Here is a 27,208-nt window from a genome sequence, read left to right as displayed (position 1 = left end):
TGATATAAAGTTAATTGAAATACAAAAAATGGAGAGCAACAGTTAAAGAATAGATTTCGGAATGCAGTGATGTAAAAAGTGGTGTTCCTTAATGGTCTGCTTTAGAGCCATTGGAGAAAAGTGAGGCAATGTCATTTTTCAAGGAAGATTAGGGAAATGGTAAAATTCCAGAAGATGTAAAACAGTGGATGTACTTAGGCATTCAGATGCTTAAAACGTAAGTTCATAAACCTGTGAAATAAAACAAATGAGATCCTAGATTCTATAATAGCATACAAAAACAAAGAGTTAGTGCTAAACATATACAAATAATTGGTTAAACCATAATTACCTGAGCTACTGAAGGTGGGCAGAGGTAATGTTTTGGCCTGTTTGTTATACTGTAAACAGCATATCTAAAAAACTAATGTATGGATTTCAACATAACTTGCTACACACATAGGGTTATGGCCCAAGGAAAAACTGATTCATTTTTGGCAATGATGCAGTCTAGATTCTGGATTTTTTAAAAGATCCATTAACATTGGGAGATAGGGCAAATTGACTTTTATTTAGAATGTAGTGGATTGTTTCATTTAGAATGTTGTTGTTTGTTTTAGAATGTTGTGGATTGTCTCAGCTGTTGTGGTGGAATTTGTCATAGCTATCAAGCAGGAAGCAGAGTTTTCAGATCAGATTGTTAGATGTGAATTGGCCTGAAGCCTCCACAGTGAGATGGAAGCTCTTATTAAAAAAAACTTCTTTTTTCAGCTTTGCAATTAGAGTTTTAACCAGGCAGTGAAAGCCTCAAAGAAGAGCTCTGTAATAATAACAATATTGAGTTAACGCAGTGTGACAGAGGTCTGCAGTTTACTGAGCAGCTTCATCACTTGTTAGAATATTGTGTCCAGTTTGGTGTGCCTTGATTTAAGAAGGATTTCATGGCCATTGAGATAACGTAGAAGAGATTTACTAAGATGATATCAAAGATGAGAGGCTTTAGTTATTAGTTGGGACCAGAGAACCTGGGGCTCCTTTTAAAAAACATGAAGTTAAGAGGAGATCAAATAAAGATATTAAACAGGATGGTTTCTCGTGAGGTAAAAGGGGGAATACTATATCTATTGCTTGGTTAGTTGATAACTAGAGACATAAATTTAAGATGATCAAATAAAGCAGGGGAGAAGTCAGATTTGTTACATATGAAGAGTTATTAGGACACAGGAACAATGGTGAAAGTGGGAATTGGTAAAATACTTGAAAAATTAACATTTAAAGGGTATCTGGAAAGAATAAGGGAGTAGACTAAGTGGATGGTTCTTTCAGAGAGTCAACACAGCTTTGAAGGGCCAGATAGCATCCCCCTGTGCTGTAAGAGTCTATAATTTCATATTCTCCTCCTGCTATAGAATGCCCATAAGAAGGAGATCGCAGGGGCAAATGTTCACCCATTCCCAGCATCCTGCACCACTTACTCCAACAGGGTCAAGAACCAACACAAATATTCTAGGGGGAGGGGGTGTGACATTTCTACAGGATGGAGTACTGGGTGAAGAACATCTGTACAGAGGAGAGTTTGGAGGTGGTGCTGAAAGAAAAGAAACTTTTGGCTTGAGAACCAGTTTAAATCCACCTTCAGCCACTGTACCCAAATATTTAGGATCACATTAAGCCTGGTTACTAAAGAGGACAGATATCTGAACACTGTTTTATACAATCATTTGAGAGGAAACACATACTTTGCAAAGCCTGGGGCATCAAGAATAGTACTTAGTTAGATTTGTGTAGTGATGTTTGACCACTTAAGTGAACTGCAGGACACTGTGCAAAGAGTGGCTACTGCGGGCCCATTTTTAGTGGACAGAATTCCTAATAAATCTAATTAATCATCTGACAGTATGGATTCCAATTGCTGGGGAATTGTACTAAGAGAGCCTGTAATAACCTCAATTGCTGCTCTGAGGTTTACACCACACAGATCTCTGAAGGAATGACACTGGCAGGGAATAATGGGGTATAGCTAAGATAATGGAGCTATGTTTCAGGGTGATCCCACGTCTGAACATTTAATGTAGTATTAGGGCCTACGTCAGCAATTACAAGGTCATCTCATGTACCATGACCAGGAGGTACTGGAATACATCTGTCTTGAGAGGCATGGACTGATTTGATTAGCAACTAGTCACTTGTCCTTTAGACAAGATAATTGCTTAGATAGTAGAAGGCTTGAAACTATACATTTCCACACTGGAGTGAGAAACACTTTGCACCCGTTTACCTCAAAATTTAGGGAAAATTGAGTTATTTTACTTCAACTGCATGGAGGAGAATAAAATATCAGCAAAGGAATGAATTGGTATCTGTGTCTATTGGTGTGGGGCAGAGAGCTACTACACTCTCTTTTCGTACACTTTATTAGATCCATCTGCATAACTGGTTGTGCACTGGTCAGAATAGGTACTTAATTGAAGGTATACTTCATTTTATCTTGTCTTAAGACACTTCTTATCTCGAACTGGGTTTCAGCAGGCAAATCTTCCGAACAAATTTCAATGTTGTCCTATGTCAGCAGTTACAACAGGCAAAATGACCTCAGTGGAACAATGCTGCAAACCCTCCCTCCCCGGATCTGAACAATTGTTTCAATCTTCTATTCTATTCAGGGCCTATTAAACCCTGATCCTAATGACTGCATGTGCCTGATTATATTTGTCCTATGGTTTTGTTTATGGCTGTTTTAAAGAGGTCAAAAGTGAAGACTTTAGAGGATATCTTTGATTTCAATGAACCACTTGTCCAATTCCAAGTCCTCTTCAATGAAGCGGTTTTAACTGGCCCCCGGGTAGTAGGCTATTACATGCATAGTTTTGTGCCTGGGCTCAGAATATTAATGGACTAAAACGTCTTTCTGTTCCTGAAGCATGTGGTATCAGGTAGGAACTGATTTGGCTCTAAGCATAGTATCAATAATGCTCCACACTTTGCAAGACAGGAAAAGTGCATTCTTTCTCATGCTCCTGGTTATTTTCTATGAGGAAATAGACGGAGTAATTAGCCCTGTAAAACAATCACTTGTTTGAAGCAATGGTGAACTGATGGTTTTGAGGTTTAGTATATATCCCTGTATTGTTACTTGAAAGGTGCAGTAGTATAGGCTTTAGTCAACTTGACAGACATTAACTGAGCTGTCGCTATTGTGAGTGTTGCGTAATAGTAGCTAGAAAATATTTTTCACCTAGTTATTTATTTGTGTGAAGCATTTCCATTGTAGTCAGTTGACATTTTAGATAAAAAGCAGAGTAATTGAATGCATGTTTATTGTGCAGACATTTTTTAGCATATAATCAATGAAGGACATGAGTTTCATTCACTGAATGTAAATTTATATTGACTTCTTTATTATAGTGACAAATAATATGAGCTATTTATCCCGGTGATGTTTGCAATTCTCCTTTAAACTTTAATTTTTTTGGAGTTCTGATCTAAATGGCTTCCTTTTATTGATGATATGTGCTTCATCCTCATCAGAGTTGTAGATCATGGGCCCATAGGGGGAATTCCTATTGCTGCAGTAAGTGCAGGTAAATAGTATTACAGTTTGGTGGAGGAAAACTGTAACAAGAATAGAATCAAAGCTGTATGAAAGATTCCTGTTGTTCTCAATCTGAGTGTGCTAACTGATAACCTGAAAAGCTACAATGAGTATTGAATGAGAGAGAAAGTGCTTCACTCTTAAGTGATTGAGTATTCTCAAAGGCCAATTTGATGTGAGTTCTCCTGCAATAAAGCAAATTTTGCTTGAAACTAAGTTGGCTGTCTTTTGTGGTACCTGCTTAAGACACAAATAGACATGTTTCCTTATGTTTTTAAAAACAAAAAGTATATTTATTGTATTAGGTTTAAGAAAAATAATAAAATTCTCCAACTTTCACAGACATATAGATTACAGAGTGGGAGGATAGATTAGCAATTTAAAGTTTAGTAAAGCTGAAAGGTATACAGTTTTTGAAAGTTAGTGACTTGGCTGGCTTCCAGCTGAACTCTGTGGCCTTTCTGGGTTTGGCATTGAGGTGATTTAAAGATATAGCTGGGTGATTTGTTTGTTCTTCTGGAGAGAATAGCTGCTGGGTTGAGTTCTTTAAAAGCCTCCCAGCATATAGTCAAAAACAGCAAACATTACTCAAAATTTGTAAGTTGATTGGAGCGAGGGAGAGAACCCACTCAGGGCCTTGCTTCCTCAGTGTCTCATTTGCTTGTGCTCTGGTCTTTAGAGAAACAGGAGTTTAAAGACACAAATGGTTAGCTGGCTTGTCACATGACCCCCTCTCACTCCAACTGCCCAGTGACCCAAATATGGCCATAGCTAGTGGATTCCAGTTGCCTGGCTTATATGATTAGATTACATCCAGGCACATTCTTTTCATAGCCAGAGTCCTACTGGCCAAGTGATTACATATAATCATTTGTCTCTACCCAGTTAAGTACCCAGGTGATGGTTGGGATGATTTACTAACAGGGTAGGAAATGGCCCTAATTCATAATCCATCAAGGCAATTGTTCCTGGTGAGGCTTTTCAGACAGGTTGTCTCAAATTCTATGGCTTTGAAATGTAGAAAGTACAGTGACGCAAATGTTCAGCCATCTTTGACTGTGATTTCAAGTCATTGGAATGTGGCTTTAGTCTCTTTAAAAATTTAATTAGTAGTTTCCAGCATTAAATTCATCAAGTCCTTTTTATAAAGCATGGCTTTGTAACACCGGGAAGTATGAGGTTCTAGCAGAGCTAGCAGTATATGGAAGCAGTTATATTACAAATTTATTACTTAAAGCTGCAGAGTAATTCTATAAACCTTTAGCTTGCAGAAAATCCGTAAGACTGTTTGAATATATTTGTAGAAGAGAAGGGGTTAGTAGTCAAATCAATTTAGTATTTAATTTGCTGAGAGCTGTATAATTTTAGCATGAGATATATGTTGATGAAGGAAAATAGTTCAAAAAAATAAGGTGGTCTCAATTTGATGTAAACTAAGTTCCCCTTCAGTGTTTTTGGTTGGTATTAAGATGCACATAACTAATGGGAGATAAAGTATAGATGAAAATCTGAAGATTCTAATTTTTCCCAGGTATGTTATTCATGGGTGGGAGCGGTGTGGGAGTGTTGGAGTGTTTTGGGGGGGGGGGGGGGGGGGAGAGGACAGAGGTGGGGGTGGGGGGAGGGGGTGATGATGGTGGCATTTGAAGGATTTCACATATACCTTCTAAACCTCTGGCCAGAAGCCCTTCCATCAGGGAAACATCCATGCGGAGAATATCCTCATTACCCAGGGAAATACATAGCATGTATGTGGAAAGAATCATCAGTCATGGGAGGTCAATGAACCATATGCCCCAAATGGTGTGTTCTCTTTCTGCCAGGGTGAGGGACATAACTGACGAGGTGGAAAGACTTCTGGGAAAAAGTAGAGCAGCCAGATGTCATGGCCCATATTGGAACAATGACATAGGAAAGAATAGAATAATAATACTGCAGAGGCAGTATGAGGAGTTAGAATCAAGGCTGAAGAGCAAGGCCTCATGGTGGTAATCTCACAATTACTTCCTGTCCCATGTTCTGGGTATGTTGCCCAAGGACAAATTAAATCTATTAATGTGTGGCTTGAGAGATGATGTAGAAGTGAAGATTTCAGAATAAATATTTTTCTAAAATGTTCTTTTATGGCAGAGCAACTTAGAACGTAGCTAATAAAAGTGCAATATGTGCAGGTGCCTTCTGATTTTTCATGAGAATAATTTATTTGTGGATTTAAAAATCCATCATTAATTCATAAGTACATCTGCAAAATTCTGAAGAAGAGGTTGTGTTAAAACATACTTTTGCAATCTCAGAGTCTTCAATCTTTACCTCTAAGCTTATTGGCAATATTGAGCTGGATCGTCATCTTATAGGCAGGTAGCAGAAGTCAGAGAATTTCCTGGCTTGGCGTGCTTGCATGGGAACAAAGGTGCCTGTAAAGGCGGGACTTTTGGTCCTTGGTTGTGGGTTCCAACTGCAATCGGGCCCGCTGCACCTGGAAAGAGTTCAGAGGCAACCAAAGAAGGTGCTGAGGCGGGCTGTTTAAGAGGCTCACCTCGGTGCTCTGGGACTTTGTCCCAGTTACAATAAAATCAACAAAACAAACAATCCATCTTTTAGACTTTACTCCTTAATCCCCCTCACACACTTCCCAAGTTCAACACGCACCCGCCATTAATTAACAGGCTAGTTAAGGCCCTTAAATTGGCAATTGACACCGATTTTCAGGCGCCTGTGCAATCTTTGGCTCGGCACACGGGCGCCACAGGCAGGCGGGTAAGAGACTTTTTAATAAAACTCATCGATGGGCGGGATAAGAGGGCTCAGTGGGGTCATCAATCTGGTCTGTGAGTATTTATTGCAGAAAGTTTTTTAAACTTGCCTGTGTGATCTGGAGCAATTCAGAACAAATTCCAGCAGCTTTCTGTGTACTTTTAAATTTCAGGTCAGCACTCTGCAGTCAGTGCAGCTTTCCGGTGGCCTCCCTTTAGCCTGGGTATGGGTTCTAACATGTCCACTGGAGGCTGCTCCTCTGAGGAGGAAGGGAGGGCTAGAATAAGGAGGAGGCCAGGAGTGCATTTTCAGCGTCCAGGGGAGCCACCTTTCGAGCACGGTAGTCAGGCTTTGGATTAACCGTGTCATGTCCTGGTCTGTATCTAATTGGGTATCCTGGATCTCCTGTCCCAGCTCTAGAATCTCCTTAAGCTCAGGGTATGGACCTTCTGGTCAACAGTTACCAAGTTCTGAATTAACCAATGATGTCCCTATATTGAATATCGTAGCAGAATCATTTATCAGGCTGCACTTCACGCGGTTCCCTCCCAAGCCTGATCGCATCTCGCCATTGAACTGAACTGCTTCAGTCATCAATTGGCGCATCAGAGCCGTATAGAGTGTTTGGATATGGGTTGAGCAACACCGGGGCAGGACAATACTGGATACATTCAAGACTACGGGTACCAGCTCATGGCGTACATTATCATATAGAACTTTATTTTGATTGATTTATGCAAGACCATTTGTTAGCCTTGGATACATGGCTGGACAAGGTGGGGCTATTGGTGTGGTTTGAGGGGTTTCAAATATCTCTACTTGGACTGTGGAAGTAGCTGTGGAAGGTGGCTGGGTAGTGGTGGACTTCCCATGCCCTATCTGAAGCAAACCCTTACTACAGTTTGAAAGCACTTGTTCTCCTACTGTTACATTTATCATTCCCCATTGCGTGTTGCATTCTTCCTGCAAAGTTCCTCCTGGGGTGCGGGATGAGCAATGATGATCCTCGACCTTGTTGCAGTACTGATACGCCCAGGATCAGGATCGTAGATCTGTGGAGACATTAACATCGGCTCCCATTCTCCAGGTTACCACTTGGTCAATTGTAATGTATCTTTAACTGTGTGTAATGCCTCCATTTACTTCCTGTTCTCATATCTACAAGTGCATATGTATCACCTGTCATAATTACCTCATATGGTCCATGCCTGTTCGCTCCGAGCTCATCACCTTATTCCCCACTTGGTCCATTGTTACTCTTTGGATTTGCCTGTTTCCGTGTCCTTAAACACCTGTCGGTCTCTGACTTCCTTCCTTTTGTGGTCCTACATCTCCCACTCCTACTATGATTCTCTTGGGTAACTGCATTGCTCTCCTTGTCATTATTTCAAATGGGGTGAACCCGGCGGTCCTGCTTGGGGTAGCCCTAAGGCGCATTAGAATGTTGGGCTATTCCCTGTCTCTTGAACTGCTTTTGTGATTGATGCTTTTTTTAAGTACAGTTCATCCTTTCCACCATTCCTGAGCTCTGTGGATGGTAGAGAATGTGGAATTTCTGTTTAAATTTAAATTTATACATTTCTTTAATGACTCTTCCTGTGAAATGAGTTCCCTGATCTGAATCCATCTGGATAAGCACCCTCCACTCCTTCCAGTCTACTGTCTCCTGCTGCTGTGCCATTTCAGACCACAATTCCTTAAATTGCCAATAGAACTCTACCATGCACCTTCTTATCCTATCTTTCAATGGCTCAGTATCTTCACTTCCAGTGACGGTTCTCTCTTGGAGCCGCTTAACTCTGTCTGTCATCATAGTGTTAATCCTGTGGTCTTACTTATTGTATTAATGTGCCTGCGAGCTATAAAAAGTAATACATCTATTTAGCCTTTTTCCAGCTTTCCCTTTACCTGTATCCATCTTGTGATAAATTGTTATTAAGTATTATTTCTCCTTACATTTCAATTCCTGAACTACAGATTCCACGTAGTTTTGCCTCTAAGTTTTTTTTTCCGACCATGATCATCCTAAGATTCTCTTGAGTTCAGTTTTTCTATTGTCAACGAGGATCTCTGTCTCTAGATCTTTGCTTATCTCCCCCTGTGCGTTTCCAATGTCTCAGCTGATGGCCAGATTATCAAATTCACTTTCCTTAAACAGTTTGTATATTGTGTCCTCTTTCCCTAACTCATTCTCCTACTTGCCTCATACCATTTTACAAATGCAACAGCTACCATCTTATCTTGTTCAGGTTGCCTGGAGAGACTTTAAAATAAATAAAATATTCTCATAACAGTTTTAAAAACAGAAATCAGGTATTGACATGTTTTGCTTCCTTATCTTCTTCTCAAACATTTTATTGTCTCAAAAGTAACTCACTAAATTGTGTCTGACCCGTTTCTTTTAGAATTATTCCAGATTCATTAACTCAGCCAAAAATTGGATTTCTGTCAAACTTTGTCAAGGTCTTGAGCTTAGCTTCATATTTTGGGAACAGACTTTGGGAAAGCTTGCAGCATTTGAATTAGTGCCAATTGTTGTCAAACCTTTTAAAATGAAAATTCCCTTTTGAGAAATTATCAGGAACCAAATCTCAAATTTTAAACTTTGTAAGAACTGTAATTTACACTATCAAAATTAAAACTACCTTTCTTATGTGTCCAAGTTATAATTTCTGTATGTTTATCGACACATTCTTTATCTTAAATAGCATCCTAGTGATTCAAAAGTAACCTGTTAAATTACATTGCACTTTACATCTCAAGATTGTCCCAAATTCAAATTCCAGTGCTTATGGAAAGCAGATTTCCTTTAGCATTTAATTCATCTCTTCATAAGAAACCCCTTTTTATCCATTGGCACCACCTAGACCTTGTGTTTATGTCATTTGGTTTTCCTAGAATCCTTTTGAATTTCATGTAATCTTTTTTTTCCTCAGAATTTTAGAATACCAACTCGTATGTATCAATACCAATCAGCTTGGAAGCTGATGATGAGAGTTATTTCCTAATAGTCTGCAAGGGGATGGTACAAGGGTTGGTTCATCTCAAACAAAGGCAAGCACTGTTTTATCTTTACACTACCTTCAAATTGCGATTTTGCCAAAAATCTCAACTCAAGCCTTATACTCAAAACCTTGGAATATTTGAATAATATTTTCCTTTAATCTAATATGGGGCTTTTGAATCTAAAGTGCTCAACTACACACACAAAAGACAGTTCAGGGAAGAAAACACATTACGGCTCACATACAAATGCTTCCTTGCACACAAACAAACACATATATAAAGGTATGTATTTATATTCTTATACTATTGAACTTAATTCTAAATGAAGCTTCAAGTAGCAGTGGGGGAAACAAAGGGATCTTGAGGCTCCACCTATAGGGACATTCAAACTGATGAAAGCTCACATTTTCTCTGCTGCTGCTTGTCATTGCTCATTAATCCTCTAGGGGTACCCTCTCCTCTCTCTCTTCAGCACAAATAGCTCTTGTAACTTAGATCAATTCATTTTTTTTTAAGTTACAGAAAATTCAGTAGCGGACCTTTCGGGTCCATAATGGACATACATATAAGCATTTGGGGTTCCCTTTGGAGGGGGAGCCTGGGGTTTCTTTGATGCCATATTACCTATTCTCTATCTAATAACTAAGAAAGGCCGGTCCGTGGTGGGTCCCCGACCCACAATCTACTAATGTACTTTCATCAATCAGCCCACTCACACGTTCAAGGGGTCCCGGACCCCGCGCCACAATCACGCACACACACACTCAGTACCAACTCCAGGGGCTACCGACCCTGAGTATATCCTAAACTCCAGAGGCTACCGACCTCGAGTATATCTTGAACCTAAAATCCAGAGGCTACCGACCTCGAGTATATCTTGAACCTAAAATCCAGAGGCTACCGACCGCGAGTATATCCTGGCCAGAGCAGCCCCGGACCGTGACAACTAATCTCCTAAATACTTAAATAGATGACTTATCCTTAGAGTCAGCCACAGGCAGGCGAAGACAGATTGTGGGTCAATGAACCCCAGAAGCCCAAATTGGGCTGCCGCAGACTGAGGAGTCCTTGAACCGCGAGGTCCTAATGCTGGCTCTCCGTGGCCTAACCCTAGGGGTTAGTCATCTCGGTGGAACCTCCAAGAAACTGTCAGAGATTAATCGCACTGAGGCATCATTTTGCACGTAGAAATCCCATTTATTACTTGTGCACAAGGGAGACAGTACTATGAGAGCTACTGTACAGTCTCGTAGCAGGATACACACAAACTTGTTAAAAGCATTTTACAGCCAATCAGTAAATTTTGCACAAACCTATCGGTTTATTTGTATATGTTAACTGACCAATCCATGTTCCAGTAAATTTCCATTTCCCTCACAACAGATGTTTGGTTATGCAGTTGCTCATCGCAACCCTGATTACATTCGGCCTGAGGAAGAACAGAATGGAATGTCTCAGGGCTCATTCTACAACCGTCGTCAGGCAAGATGGTATTGTTTCTCAAGGTTGTAGTATTTTTCTCTTAGGCCTAAACATACAATTCAACTTCTCATTAGCCCTTCTAGCACCAAATGGGCTCCCTGCAGTTGCCTAGGCCACCACAACACTTTAATCCAACGAACCTTCAGCTAGCTCTACACAAATTGATCAGGAGGACCAGCCTTGCCTGGCACTTCCATGCTCGGCACTTAAGTGCTACATCTGCCACTTCATCAGCTGCAACTAAGGGCTTTGGACATAAACTTCAATGTCTTTTCAAACACTCATGACATGTATGTAAAACATACAAATGTAGAACAGAGGAGCCACCCTCAGCCATGGTAACACATCTGGTTTTAATTTTCTACATCACAAGGTCACACAAATGAATGCAAAACATTTTTCAACCATAAACAAATAAGAATACCCTAATCTAGGGCCAACACAAAAGCACCAATGAGAAACCTGCAGAGTGCCTTAGGTGCCTTATGCTTAAGTTTACAGGTGCTGCATCTTGGTGCCGCCCCATCGCTCAGAGTGGCTTCTGAGACAGCCTGCTGACTCTGCTGTCCTGTCCGTCTCGAGGACCTTGGCGGCCGTCCTCAGGCCCGTGGAGCCTGTGCTGGCCCCACCTTGGAGAGATCTGCCAGCTTCACAGCTGGCATTTCCCCAGTCATTGCAGCCTCACCTGATGAAGTGGTCACTGGGAGAGGGGCAGAGCAGCTGTTGCCTTCATCCAGAGCACCTTGAGAGGATCCCGCAGATACGACAGGCGACGTGAGGTCGTCCCGGACCTCCCTGCTCACTGTCGATGGATGGGCACTGAGCTGGAAAGCTTGAAGGCCACACCATCTCCCACATTGGCAATGAATAACTGTGGTCACTGGTGCTGTGAGGGCTGGTAGGTCCGAGTGTAACCCCAGGAGAAGCTGCTTGTTCTCCTGGAGGCCCCCCTCCACGAGAGTCACCAATCTCTCCATGGAGGAAGCATGATGCTCTGCCATGACGCTCATTGCATCACTGATGCTTCACGTGGACTCCTCCACCATGGACACCAAGTGAAGCATAGTCTCATGCAGCACTCCCAGATGCTCCCGCACATTCGGCCGCATTTCCTGCAGCTGCTGCATCGCGGATGACTCCAGAGGCACATCATCGTGCTCCGACTCAGCATGTGCCTGGTCCCCTGCAGCTGGCACCATTGGCACTCTCTGTCCCTGCCAGCTCCTCCAGCGATTGTGAAGTGCCCTCTCCTCTGTGCTCCGGGACATTAGCCGATGTTGTAATTCCCACTGATATGCTATTATCTGTGCTGGTGCCTGCCTCGCAGAAATGGTGTGATGCAGGTGGCAGTTGAAGGCCCTCAGGTGTGAGAGGGGGCATCTGCAATTGCTCCTGGTGGACAGGCTTTGATGATGCTGAAATTAACAACAAGGACAGTGGATCCTTTAGCGTGTACACAGTAACACACTTCATCCCTTTCCTCCAGGCTCATTATGCACTCAACCTCCCAGAACCTATGGAGACGAATATTGGTGGGGTGGCAAATAGTCAGGAGGAGACCCAAACATTACAGCGGATACAGACAGGCTAGTCAGATAGCCTAAGGAATACCAAATGGAATGTTATGTGGAAAAGTGTGATGAGATGATGCACATGGGCAGGAGAAACAAGGTATGGGAATACACGAGGAATGGTAGGACGGTGGAAAGTAAGGAGGATCAGAGGGACCTTGCTGGGCAGACCCATTAAGGTAGCGGGAAAGGTACATAAGACATTTAAGAAGGTAAATGCCATACTTGCCTTTATTAGCGGAGGAATAGAATATAGGAACAGGGAGGTCATGTTGCAAGTGCAGAAAACGCTGCCTAGGCCACAGCTATAGTTCTGCTTGCAGTCGTGATTAGCGCTTCACGGGAGGGATATGATTACAGTGGAGAGAGTGCAGAAGTCGCTGACCAGGATGCATGCTGGGCTGGAGAGTTGGAGTTATGAGGAGACATAGCACAGACTGGGGTTATTTCCCCTAGAGCAGTGGAGATTGAGGAGTGACATTATTGAGCTTTATAACATTATGAGGGGCATAGATAGGGTTGACAGAAAGGAACTTTTCCCCTTGGCGGAGGGATGAGTAACCTGGTGGCATTGAATTTAGGTAAGGGGCATGAGGTTGACAGGTGAGGTGATTAGGAACATTTGCACACAGTAATGTGGGACACACTGCCTGAAAGGGTGGTGGACGCAGAAACCTTCTAACATGTATTAAGTATTTGGATATGCAGTTGCGATGCCAGGCATACAAGGCCAAGGGGATAGTGGTCGGAAATGGGATAAGGCGACTTTGGAAGGTGCTTGACATATGCACCATGTCAAGGCCGAGGGACCTTTGTCTATGACCCACACCTCTGACTCTATCAGTCTGTGAATGAGCAATGTTGCAACAATAACAAATCAAACAATCATCAGTGCTATGGACGGTGGGAAGACAGAGCAAGTGTCACTGTTGACCTCAAATACCTGGCTGTTCCACCCCAGCCTCATTGACACCTGTGGACCTGGGCACATGGCGTCACTGAAGCTCCAGGGCCTCCTGCTCGAATCAGCTTAAAATTATCAGCTGGGCCTGGCCGCCTCCAGTTCGCGAACACTCACAGGCATTGTGAGCATTTCTCTCCTGAAAAACAGAGAAGACCATTCATTGTGGCTAATCACACATGGACTCTGCACGCGCACACTGCACCCCAACCACAGTGGCCCATATCAGGCCTCCAGTGCCTCCTCTCTATGCTACTGCTGATCAGTCACACAAAGATAGGACGCCTACTCCCAGCATGTCCCAACTGCCACCTTGGACATATTCTGCATCCATCAGTTTAGGGAACACACGGTCTTAGCTCCCATGGCAAGGAGGCACAGCTATGTGCAGCGTCGGCGGCAGCAGATGGCTCGTGGCCACGAGACCTTGAGACTCCCCTTCCACAATCTCATCACCGTGAATAGGACATAGACAATAGAAGTCTGAGTTTGCGCCGAGCTGCACTTCTTGCAGGTTGCCCCCAGACTAGTCATGTGCGACTAAGAGCAACACATGGTGTCGGGGAGAACTCATCTCCTCATGAACCACTTAGGCTGATGTAAGCATGGGCACTATCTGCTTGCCCACCCAGCATACGAGAAATGCCCAACATGATTCAATGCTGTGACGACAGTAGGATTGTGGGGGGGGGGGGGGGGGTGCCTCAAAGGCTAAGGCTACCTGCTGGGTTAAGTGCCCAATGCCAACATGGTACTCACCCTTCCAGAGCGCAACAAATAGTTGAAGCACTTATGGCACTGGACCTAGGTGCGTTGCACCACATCGCAGGAGCTCACCACCTCCGCCACCTCCTCACAGGCATGCTTTGTCATGTGGGGAGGGCCTCCTCCTCCCATCCTGAGGGACCAACACTTCCCGCCGTGCTGCCACTTCCTCGAGGAGGGCAGCAAGGCAGTCATCAGAAAAGCGAGGGGCACATTGGCCCCCTGCTGGCCTACCCTGCAGCCTTCCCTGCTCCTGTGGCAGACCCTGCAGCCTACCCTGCTCCTCTGCCTTTCCCTCCAGTGTGCTCTGCTGAACAGACCCCCTGTGGTTGGATCTCCAGGCGGCCATTGTGAGCAGCCTACAGGAGGCTGCCCGGCCTCCTTTTAAACAGACTGCTGGGTCGCCGTTGGACCTGGCGATCTGTGCATGCCTGCCACAGCCCGCACACTCCCACTATCCACGGGAGTCAGAAATGCACTGGGCGGGCCTTCATTGGCCCGCTCACACAAAATGGTGGCGCGGCCCGTGTCCACTCCTGCTCCTCCCGCCCCCCCCGGGAAGCAGTTCAGGAAACAACCTACACTCCAGGTTGGCTTATTCGTCAAACATTTTTAATTATGATGGACGAATAAAGCAGCTGTCAGAAAATTTTTTGATACAACTCCCAAAATCAAATATAGACAGCAGGAATCTTGATGTTTCTGTTTGAAGTTTATTAGATCCAACAGGAAAGGTGCAAGTTGGATGATTTAGAACTTATTCAAATTGACAAGAAGGTCTATTTGCTGTTAGGTATGATGGCACAATGCATTAAAGCCCAAGTGGGTGGAAGCAAATGCATTACAGCTCTAACATGTTCTATCATGGAGTAGTAGGACATGCTATTCATACAGGAAAACTGCCCACAGATTTAGTTCCTGAAATCAAATACACTATCCAAGGAAAAGCTGACAGGAATTCATTTTTTTCTCTGTGAAACTCCTGACATGGAGAATTCTCAAATGTGCTCTTGTTCTGTTCAGTCCATGTTCTCTTTTCCTACTCAATCGTGACCCACACACACCCTTCCCCATCACCCGTGCTCCAAGTCCAGGTTTTATAAAGCTAATCCAATATACTTTTCTAATTCCTCCCATGCACATCAGATGGAATGAATCCAGCAGAAGCTTGAAGCTTTCTCCAAAGGTTGCTGTCCATTTGTGGTAGGGGTTAAAATATTAATCCAAGTTTAAAAAAAAACAATTTCAGACACACATGCAAACATTGGCCAAAAGTAACATTTTTACAAATTGCATTTGGGAATTGAATCACTGAATTCGACGGCTTCTCTCCTTTGGCTGAGTGGAGACAGATGCCTCACTTGCTGTAAGGATCTGTGTTTAGATGAATTCCAGTTTCAGATTTGAAATCAATTCCCAGAAATCCAATCACTCAATCCCAGTTCTAAATTATCCTTTAAACTAAGTGACACACACCACTGTATTACCCATCACGTCATTACACCTTGTTATACAGATCTTTATACAGACCTTATAATGCATTTTTAGCTTACTTCAATTTATAATAGTTATAATTATTTCACAATAAAACAGCCCCTTCCTTAATAATTATATCTGCCTTTATTTATACTTTTCATGCAGAAATTAAGTGCCAAGTATGCTCAAACCCAAATATATTGACAGTTTGGTATAATTTACTTCACTTTATTTCCATTCAACTGTACAACAGCTACCAACACAGAAACAGATTTACTTATAATTATCATTTGACACTCATTCTCTTAGGTTACCTTAGGCTCTAAAGTAGTAATTTTAACCCTACGTACATGGTAGAAACCGGTCCAGTCAGCTTTTAAAATTACCCAAATATCTTGACTTGCCTATCAAGGGCCCACATCTGTTCCACTGGTTTATATTTTAACCTGTTCTCAGCAAGCGATGTGGACAGCTACTTTAAACCGCTGTGGTGGTGCTTTAAATACATAGGCTATGGTTTGATTACATCATCACCATCAACCATGATTTTCCCTCAGTTAGTTTAAATAGACGGAAAAATCATAGTAGAAGTCCTGTATCGTTAGCCAGGATGATATCTGAATTACCAAAAGTTGGGCAAACAAGAGCTTTTAGCTGACAACATTGTTACTTTAAAATTAATTGCCCTCACACTGAACTAATAGCAAACACTGAGAAGTCATGAATTTCTTACTGAAATAATAATAGCTGATATGCATATATATCTGCATTTCCTTCAGACAACCATTAATCAGTACCAATATCATCAGGCCCAGCACCAAACAGAAGTTCATCTGATACAAAACAAAGTCAGAAGGATTTCACATCAAGTCTGACTTAGCAAAACTTTGAGGAGGAAGCACTATCACTTGACTTAAATTTGCATCCGCTAGCTCAGATATTTTCACTGAGTGAATATTAGAAGTTAGTTTAGAATCAGAATCTGCATGTGGTGAGTCACTGGGCACAAGTAACTTGTGTGGTATTTGCTGTGCGCAAATTGATTGTTGTGTTTCCTATAATAGTCTTGGTATTGTACCACTGCTACAGAATATATATAATGATTCAGTAGAGGTTTAAAAATCAGGAACTTTGTTTAGGAAGCTGGTCCTGTATGGTAACCAGTGCACATCTGTTCCATCTCACCGTACCTTACTCTGTTTGGATGAGATAGGATTGTGGATGTGGTGTCTGTTCAACCACTTGTCCATAGTGTGTTTGGTCTCAGATCCAAACTGGCTGTCCTTGTTAGAGATCTGCCAGGTTGCATGCCTTGTGACATTTGTTGTAGTTCCACATATGTCTGGAACAATATTTGTCCCCTTTCTCGCTCACTTTGCCCAAGTCTTCAGCTTGTACTTGCTGTGTGAGAGTAGGGAGTTGAGTTCTCAGTCTTCTTCCAATAAGGAGTTCACATGGTGCTGGACCATTTGGGAGTGGAGTTGAATGATAGATCAGAAGTGTAAGTTGGATGTCATCATTCTTCTTCAGCAATGCTTTCACAGTACGAACTCCACTTTCAGCTTCACTTTTGGCTTAAGGGTATCTTGGTGAACTGGTATTATGGACAAATCCATATGATGCTGAGAGCTCTTTAGAGTATTCATTGGCAAACTGCCATCTATTGTTGAGATTACAAGGTCTGGGTTGCAAATATCTCCTTTAGCGATGTAATCACTGCTTCAGAAGTGTGGCCTAGTAATTGCTTGATCCATCTGGAGTAGTAGTCTACCATGATCAAGAATATCTTACCCCTGTATTTGAAGAGGTCCATCCCAAGATGTTCCCATGGTCACAATGGAAAGGAAGATGACATCAAAGGTTCTCTTGTCTCCTGACAATGAACAGCACAAGTAATACAGTTTGATATCATTTCTTCCAGAGACTTTAGAGACCTGGCTATCTGTAGTAACTGTAGATTTAAGGAATGTGGTGATAGTAGCTTTAAGACTTATAGTACTATGCATAATCGAATCAGCCAGAAGTACATAACGAGGAAGAACCAGAAACCACTAATTCCGGTGTTTATTCTCTATTTTAATATGGAAGTAGGGAAAACAGAGCCAATCACTGTAACTCTGCAGGTCAATGGAAAACCTTTGATTATGGAAGTAGATGCTGCTGCATCAATCACTGTAGTGGGGGAGCACACATTCAAATATTTAAAGAAGGGTACTCAACAATTGAATATGGAGCAGACTTCAGCCAAATTGAAAACATATACAAGTTGAAAGTACCACTGTACTTGTTTATTACAAGCACCAAACAGCACAGCTCCCTGTGATTGTAGTGGAAGGTGAAGGACCAAGCCTTCTAGGTCATGATTGGTTGAAAGAAATTAAACTAAATTGGTCTGAAATTTTCCAGCTGAGAGCTGGATGACTGCCACAGCTGCTAAAGAAATATAAAGAAAGGTCTTTCGAGAGGAACTGAGGAAAATCAAGGGCCTGCAGGCTAAGATTTATGTTGACTCTGAAGCAACTCCATGTTTTTTAAAGCCAAGCCTGTGACTTATGCTCTGAGAGAGAAGGTTGACACTGAATTAAACCATTTAGAGAAGCTGGGTATTATTCAGCTGGTTCAATTTTTGGAATGGGCAGTATCCATAGTCCCTGTCTTGAAACTGGATCAGACCATCTGTATCTGTGGGGATTATAAATTAGCAGTAAACAATGGGTGAGTACCCTATTCCCAGATTTGGGGATCTGTATGCCAAATTAGCAGGAGGGAGAGCTTATCAGCAGCTAGAACTGGATGATAGGATCCAGAGGATTTGTAACCATAGACACACATATAGGGTTGTATCAATTCACGCGCCTGCCTTTCGGTGTTTCTTCAGCCTGCATGATTTCCAGAGGACGATGGAGAGCTTGCTGCAAGGATTACCTCAAGTCATGGTCTACCTGGACAACGTCCTAATAACTGGGTTAACAGAAGCGGAACACTTGGCTAACTTGGAAGAAGTCTTAAAATGATTCTTGGAAGCAGGGATGCGCTTGAAAAAGGAAAAGTGTACCTTTCAGGCAAGTGAAGTCATTTACTTGGGCCACCAGGTGATACATTTACTAGTGTTGAATTTCAAAGATTAGTGACCCTAAATGGTATCAACCACATAAAGACAACTCTGGATCATCATCGTATAACAGATTGGCTGAGAGAGGAGTACAAACTTTTAAAGTTGGAATGAAAAAAATATCAGGAGGATCATTGGAGACTAAACTTTCATGTTTCCTGTTTCACTATAGAAGCACCCCCTACGCTACTAAAGGTTCAACACCTTCAGAATTACTGATGAAGCATTGCCTTTGTACGAGATTAAGCTTGGTACCTACCAATTTGAAGGGGATGGTAGAGAACAGTCAAGGGAATCCAAAAAGTGACTCATGATTTGCATAGTCGAAAGTAAAAGAATTTATTGTCGGTGAAACAGTATTTGTACGAAACTTTGATGATGGATCAAGTTGGTTACCTGGTGTAATAGTTTCTGTGACTGGACCATTGTCATACCATGTAGAAGTAGAGGGCCAGATCACCTGAAAGCATGCGGATCATTTGAGAAGAAGGGAGATGCCCCAACAAACCGAAGTTCTACCTGTAACCATTGTAGAACCTATGGTCTCTGTTGTGATTGATCAACCAAGGATAGACATACCAGAAGTCTCTGTTGGAGTGAATAACTGAATTGCCTATTCCTAATGGTTTACCTGACGTTGCTATGGTTCCAGAAAATGAAGATTCAGTAAGAGATTCTAAATTCGTGGAGCTATGACGTTCCACACAGGTCAGAAAACCACCTGAGAGACTGAACTTAACCTGTGTATATATTTGTAATGTCATGAATGCAATTGTTCTTGTCAATACAAATTCTAAAAAAAATTAAAGGAGGAGGAATGTAGTAATTGTAGCTTTAAGGAATGTAGTGACTGTAGCTTTAAGGCTTATTGTACTGTGTAGTATCATGTGGCAGTGTGAACGAATCAGCCTGAAGCGCAGGGAACCTTAGGGGTGGAGTTTGTGTCTAGGTGTGGTTCTTGATGGAAACATGTAATTGCTACTAAAGCCCTGTAAATAAAGTTTACTGTTTTTTTTATGAGAAACCTGTCTGGAAAATCAAGTCCATAACACTATCAAACTCTTGCTCTGGCTCGACATTTTGTGATGCCTAAATGTCCTTTGTTCAATTGTTGTAGTATGTTGAGCCTCAGAACTCTCGGAATGACCACTCTCTTGACATAAATGAGTAAATCATCAACTGCACTGAGGTGACCTCTTTATTCATAGTACTGTCTGAGGTTGGGATTGTGTGGCATTTATGCTGTCCATCCTTTGACTAGTACTCTGTGACCTGAGCATATTCTTCATCAAACTTCTGTGCAACTTTGATTTCATTCAGTCGCTGAGTTGTTGCTGGTTGAGTTGTGGTTGTTATCAATGTAGCCCTCTTCAGCAAGGGCTACAACACCTTGTTCAAGTCTTGCCATTGGGATGTGGGATAATGCATCCATGTATTCTGCTGCTTTCCCAGAACATTGTCTTTGCATCAAATCTCATCTTCCTCATCTGAATTGTTGTACTCATGGAGGCATTTTTGTTAACTCCTTAGAATTTAAGAGTCACTAAGGGTTTCTATTCTGTCTCTATCTTGAAGTGGGGACAAAGAAAATAATCTGTGAACTTCTCACAAGCCCATGAAGCAGCTAGTGCTTCTTTCTTTATCACTGTACTGCATATCTCTATTCAGTCTCTGTCAGTGAATGGGATGCATAGTGAACTGGACTATACTTTCCAACCATCTGTGTCTGAAGGAATACAGCTCCTAGTCCTGTAGAAGATGCATCTGCAGCAATGATAGTGGGTAGTTCTGAGTCATAGTGAGCTAAAATTTCAGGTGATATCAGCATCTCTTTGATTTTTTTCAAAAGACCTCTGTTGTGCTTGCTCCCAGCACTGTGTATTGTCCTGTCGCAACAGCTGACCTAATGGCTCGTTGATGATAGCTGTGTTGGAATTTTCCAACTTGCTTTACTACATCCATGAATCTCTGGCGCTCAGTCACTTACCAAAGAGCTGGAAACTCTTTCATTGCCCTTGTCTTCCGTGGATCAACTCTGACACAAGTGCCACATGAACTGACACATGAACTTGACTGTCGGCTGCGAGAATTTGCATTTGTTGTTGACTGTATGTGCTGCTTCCTGTAGGCATTGCAGCACAGTTCGCACTCTAGTGTCATATTCTGTCTGAGTGGATCCATGATCAGGACATCATCCATGCGACATATGTCTCCATCCAGTCTTTCTAGAATACTTGACATTATCCTGTGGAAGATTTCTGGCACTGATGTGATGCCAAAGAGTAGTTTGTTGAAGCAAAGCTTCTCAAAAGGATTAATAAAGGTTGTGAGCAACTCAGACTCTTCATCGAAAGGTAGTTGCCAATAACCACTATTTGCATCTAGCTTCATTGAACTCCTGAAGATTGAATTCTTTCCCAGTTTAATTAAGCTCTTGTCCACAGTAGACATAGGATGAACTTCACGTTCAACTGTTTTGTTCAGTTCTGTAAGATCTAATCAAATTTGGATAGATTTGTTTGGGTTTTGGCACCGGGACCATTCAGCATTTCCTTCTTTACTTTTGGTAAGAGAGCATGAGGAAATTTTCTGGGTGTAAACAGGCACAGTGGCTTCATTTCTGGACATAAGAGTTATGTGGTATACTGTCTTCAGCTTTCTATCCTGTGAACAATTGTGGGAATTCGATCTAAAGTTTTTGGGCTAATCTCAGCTTTCGAGTTTCTCTACTCTTCAAATCAGGTGCAAGTCGGTGCAAGCCTTCCTGCTCAAAAGTGAGCAATTCTGATTCTGAAACACATGCAATGGGCGGAATATTCCCAGATTTGCACTAAGTACAGGAGCGGGTGGGTGAGACGGCATTTTACTTGCTGAGTGTCGTATCAATCCAAACCTGCCACATTAATTATGCATTCCTGGAATAAACACCGTTCCGATGGCAGGCGGGCTCTGATTCACCTGCCACACCGTCACCTCACCATTTCATCACTCCAGGCACCGCATTTAAAGTACAGCCATGTTCAGTGCTTTCAGCCCAGGACTGCAGCAAAGAAAACATGGCCCCGAAAGGCAAGAAAACTGCAGCCCTCAAGCGCCTTTTGGACATCATGGAGGCCAACTGTGATGTCCTTTAATCTGCTCTGGCTGCAGGAGGGGCAGCAACATTACCACCCCGGCTTGATAGGTGATGGCATTGATCACCATTGACAATGTTGCACAGAAGAGGTTGGCCATCCAATGCAGATAGGGGGTGGATGATCACACTCATGTAGCCAGGGTAAGGCAACCATCACATCACTCTAAATTCACATATTCAAGCCCATCACACATTCACTGTCATCTCATTCACTGCCAGCTCAAGGGACTAGCATCACCACCCATTCTCACACACATACCCTCACATGTCCATCTAGCCTCATCTCCTCTGGAGCCTGCCTCCTCAGCCCTCCCCATCTTGAGGCCACTTGCACAGATCAACATGTGCCCCCAAACACACCTGGGATAGCCCCCCTTCCCCAGTACAGTTCTCATCCTGCAGCCTTTTCCCTTACCTGAGACCACTTCTCCCCCTTCCCCAAGCAAGACCTTTCCCTGCAGCTGTTGCAAAGTTACCACATGTGGCTAATCTGGTAGGTAGAGACCTACCCATGGTCCCCCCTATAAGTGATGTGGTGCTGTCTGTGAAGCCTGGTGTTGACTGCGAGTGCTGACCGAAGCAAGGGAGGCAAACAAACCTTGAAGTCACAAGCGAGGTACAGCTCACCAAGCGCACGCCTTATATATGCTGTTGTGAAACACGTCGGTGCGTTTTCCTGCTGACATGGGCAGACAATCCAAAGGTGGGGGTGGGGGGGGAGTGGGGGTGGGGGGTGGGGTGATGAGTCCAGTGGGCTGGCCTTATAACAATATACTTATGTATTGCAATGAGGTTCCCAACATCCAATGACGGGGAATTAGGCCCCTCATAGGCAGGCAGGGCAGATGATCGCAAGCTGGTTTCACAACATTGTGAAACCGATTTTTGGCCTTTTCGCCATATTGTCCGCTCAAGCCACTGAACACGCCTGACGTCGGCAAGTATGGAAAATCCCGGCCAATGTTTCTGTGATTTCTTTCACTCGATATTGGAGGGTTGTGTTCAGTTTTCTATGACCTTGAGATCTATCCCTCATGGCCTGTTTAGGTTTTTCATGTGTCCGAAGTAATCTTCTCTTCAACCACGGTTCAGCATCAGAAAGAACCAAAGCTGCTGTGTCTAACTTAAAGTGTGTCCTTTTTCTCTCTACTAGGATATCAACACTGCAGTAGCTTACACTTTTTTTCCTGGATCTCTCCAAGAAAAGGCATCTCAATATCATGAATATCAACCACTTCTTGGACCTTGCCACTGTTAAAAGGCTTCTCTTTGTACAGGATTCTTGCAACAGTACATAATCTGGAAGTGACTCATCTTTCCATATAAATGACATTTAGCCTCTTTGGCAGGGTAGTTTTCAGGCCTGTGTTTTACTCTGCCACACCAATTACAGTTAGCTTGGGCTGTTGATGGACACTCTTCTTGTTTCTCCTGTTTTTTTACAACAGCTTTTCCTTTTTTATATTTGACATATTCTGCTGAGTCAGTTGCTTTTGAGATGGGGCTCTCCCTGTCATCCTGAACCACAGGCCGATTCTATTTCCTGACCTCAGCTTGTCTGCTCAATTGGTTTGCCTTTGCTAAGGTTAGATCATCTCTTGACTGCAGTGGTCAGGCAAGGCACCATCCAACACTCCCACAATGATTCTGTGTCTCATCAGTTCATCTTTCAAGCTGCCATACTCACAGTCCTCTGCAAGTCTATGCAGGTTGTTTATGAATACATCAATACTTTATGTACGTTTGTTAAATTTAGCCCACTCAAGAATGATATTCTTTCTCAGATTGATATATGTATCAAGTGCTTTGATTACTTTCTCATATATGGCTTTTTTCTCATCGATGTAGCAGGACAAGGATATCATCCGGACAATCACATAATCACATATAACAGTGTACTGATCTGCTCACTGCTCGCCTTCACATTGAGGCCCAAAGCAGTTTGCTACCTAGAAAATCTCCAATAACTGTACAGCCATGCATCTGCTTGGTTGAGGCCTGAGACTTTCTTAATGCTATCTGACAATGTTAGACACTCCTCCATAACTATTCTTTAACTCACTGCCACCATATGATATTCCTGGTATTGTTCAACTAATACTGAACCATATAATATGTCTGCAGAGTATAAAACAGTAGCTTTATTGGAACACATTTTACTGCTATGACCACGTCTTCATGAGGCTGTAGAAGGCCAAATCATGTGATGTTGCATCACTTTTTGTGGTGATGTTTGCAGTATCTGATTAGCATATTAAACAGTTCAAATTAACCCATTACAGCACATGTCCTACATTGCAACAGTGACTACACTTCATTGGTTGGAAAGTACTTTGGGACATCTGGTGATCATGAAAAGCACTATATAAGTGCATGCCTTTTTAAAATCTTTTTGCTAGCTGAGGTATATTGGAATGAGTGTTCCAAAATCTTCTCTTTGACATGTGCAAGGGCACATCTTTACATGACTAGCTTTTGTCAACAAGCTTGTTATTCACTTGAGGAGATACTGGGTAGGAAAATTATATGAATACCATATGCTTGTTGGACATCATGGAGAGTTAGTGAATTAACAGTTGAACCTCTTTGTATAGTCGAGCAGTACACTTTACAGTATAAACAGGATGGCTTTGAAGTGTTAGGAGAGAAATGCATAGCTTAGGTGATGTTTTATGCCTCCCATTTGGTGAGTTTGGAGGCAGAGAGCACATTTAATCAGGTGGGAGGGTGGCGAGTGGGGACCCACCACCTTCCTGCCTCTTTGTTGATTAAGTCTGTGGTGGAAAGGCCCATGGACAACCTTCCCATCCCACCATCAATTGAGGCCCTTAAGTGAAAAATTAAAGCCCACTACAGCTTCATCCCACCAGCAATGGTATTAAACACCGGCTGGCAGGGGGCCTCCCATGGGGGAGCATGACAAGCAAACTCGTGTGGCTTGCTTCTGGTGTCTGGGGGTCCCTTGTTTGAAGGCACTCAATGCCTGATTGAAGGACCTTGCAAAAAGCCTCCTGCCGTCACTTACCTCTGGCCTGGGTCTCTCTGCAATCCTGAGCCTCTGCTAGATGTTGTTCTATTAGTAGCCACCGCCTCTGCAGGGATGCTGCTGAGCAAAAGAGCTGCCAGCCTCTGATTGGCCGACAGCTTTCGGTGTGTGAGACTTTCCGTCCCTGGGGTCCTTTATCCTGTGGAAGTTCTGTGACGGCCTGATTGTCTTGTATTTACAAAATGGGGAAGAATAGATTAAGTAATTTAGAGTCCAGTAAAGCAGGTGTCCTGTGGCCAAGAGTCCCGTCGCCTCCATAAATCCCCCCTTGTCCTCTGATATGTTTCCTTGCACTTTATATTTGACAGTAATGATGTCAGCCATGAGTGATTAAATTGTACCATTAGGGGTTAGGGTAGTAAGCATAGCCAGAGGTATCCATTAGCTATTACATGGAAATGCTTCTCTTTCTCCTGCAGGATAAGGTGGCATAGAAGCGGAGGCAGAAGGACCTAACCAGATGGAGACAGACACACCCCTCATGTCCTAACCTTGGGATGCAACAGCACTGACCATTGGGATGTCCATTGCTACAGCTGTGGTCAGTGGCAGGGCTGAAATAATTGAAATTAATGGTATCCTCATATCTAATCCTTCTTCTCACAGTCCACTCCCTCCTTATTCCATAATCACTTCTGATACAAGCTGCCCTTGTAAGCATGCACTGTCTATTTTTCCCCAATAACCCTAATTCAACACAACTTTACATTTGTGCATTTTCTTTCAGATACTCATGTAATTCAATCTGACCAGGCAATGGAGTAACACCAACAAAAGAGTGATGAGGCAGGTACAGTGGATTTCATACGCATAGCTGCTAGCTCAGATACTGACATTGCCCATAGTTGGAAGATTGTACGTAATTTGGAAGATAGCATGGAGGTGGGATCTACATGTGGAGAGACCCCAGGCAAGAGTAGCCTGTGGCCAGGTGAGGAGGGGCAAGGATGGCACAAGAGTCAACTTGCTGGAGGGTGAGGATGCACAAGTTTTTTGCAGAAGATTCAGATGAGGACTTTGATGCCTACAGACAAAGGCTGGTAGGCATGGACAACAAAATGTTTTCCAAAATTGGAAAGCCTGAAAGAAAGCACGCATTCAATTTCAATCTATTATGATCAAGTGAGGAGTGATTGAATGGCTCGCCTCTTTTCCCTCTCCTCGTTTGAATTCAACAGGTTTTTTTAAAACAGATATACTTGCCAATTGCATGAGTGTTTAACTGTTAATGTGCTGTGACCATAAAAGCACTGTTGGTCAAGTTTTCTTGAGTTTTAATAAAAAAGATGATAGTTTTTAAAGTATTTAACCTGGTCACAATAAAATAATAAACAATGCTCTGAGTTTCACACACTCAAACACTCAAGGTTCACACACGCATGCACACACTCACACAAATAGATTATAGAGTAGGGAGGATAGATTAAGTAATTTAGATTCCAGTAAAATTAAAGTGTATATGAGTCTTTAAGGTTGATGACTTGGCTGGTTTCAGGCTGAATTCAGTAGTCCTGCTGTTTTCATTTGATGGTCCTGTTGCTTTTGTCATCAAGGCGGTTTAAAGTTGTAGATGAATGATTTATCTGTTCTTCTGGAGGCAACAGCACTGGGTCGAGTTCTTTTTAAAACCCTGTCTGCGGCACCTGGATAGTTAAGATTAGCAGATAGAGTTCAAAAACTTGCAAGTTGGGTGGAGAATGGGGGAGAGAGAGAGAGTCTGAGTGAAAGAGAGAGAAAACAAGCCTTGTCCCGTTCTTATTCCTCATTGTCTGTCGCTTATCTTGTTCTGCAGAGTAAGCAGGTACTTAAAGCACACAAAGGGTTGGCTTGCCACATGATCTTTTAGGTCCAATTGCCCAGTAATCCAAATAAGGTCCTGGCTAGTGTATTCCATTTGTAACTTGATTAGATCATGGCTGGGAATTCCTTGCTCAGCCAGGGTCTGATTGTCCAAGTGAGTAAATTTAATGGTTTGTCTCCACCCAGTTGAGTACCCAGTTGATTGTCTAGACACTTTGCTAATGCAATAGGAGATGGCCCCTATTCATCCTCTTTCAAGACCAGTGTTTCTGGTGCAGCTTTTCAGATAGGTTGTATCCATTACAATGGTCTTCAGAATGTAGAAGGTACAGTGATATAAATATGCAGCCATCTTTGACTGTGATCCCAAGTCACTGGGATGTGGTTTTAGCTTTTTTTAAAAGAATAAGTTATGGGTTTCCAGCCAGTAAATTTAAAAATCATTATTTAAATTTAAAACATCTGTCACAGCCAGAATTTATGGGCAGAATTTTATGGCCCCATCTCGGTGGGGATGGGGCCATAAAA

The sequence above is a fragment of the Carcharodon carcharias genome, chromosome 8 (genome assembly GCF_017639515.1).
Source record: "Carcharodon carcharias isolate sCarCar2 chromosome 8, sCarCar2.pri, whole genome shotgun sequence".
NCBI lineage: Eukaryota > Metazoa > Chordata > Chondrichthyes > Lamniformes > Lamnidae > Carcharodon > Carcharodon carcharias.
The sequence above is the reverse complement of the archived record's forward strand: the minus strand, read 5'-3'. Positions refer to the sequence as shown.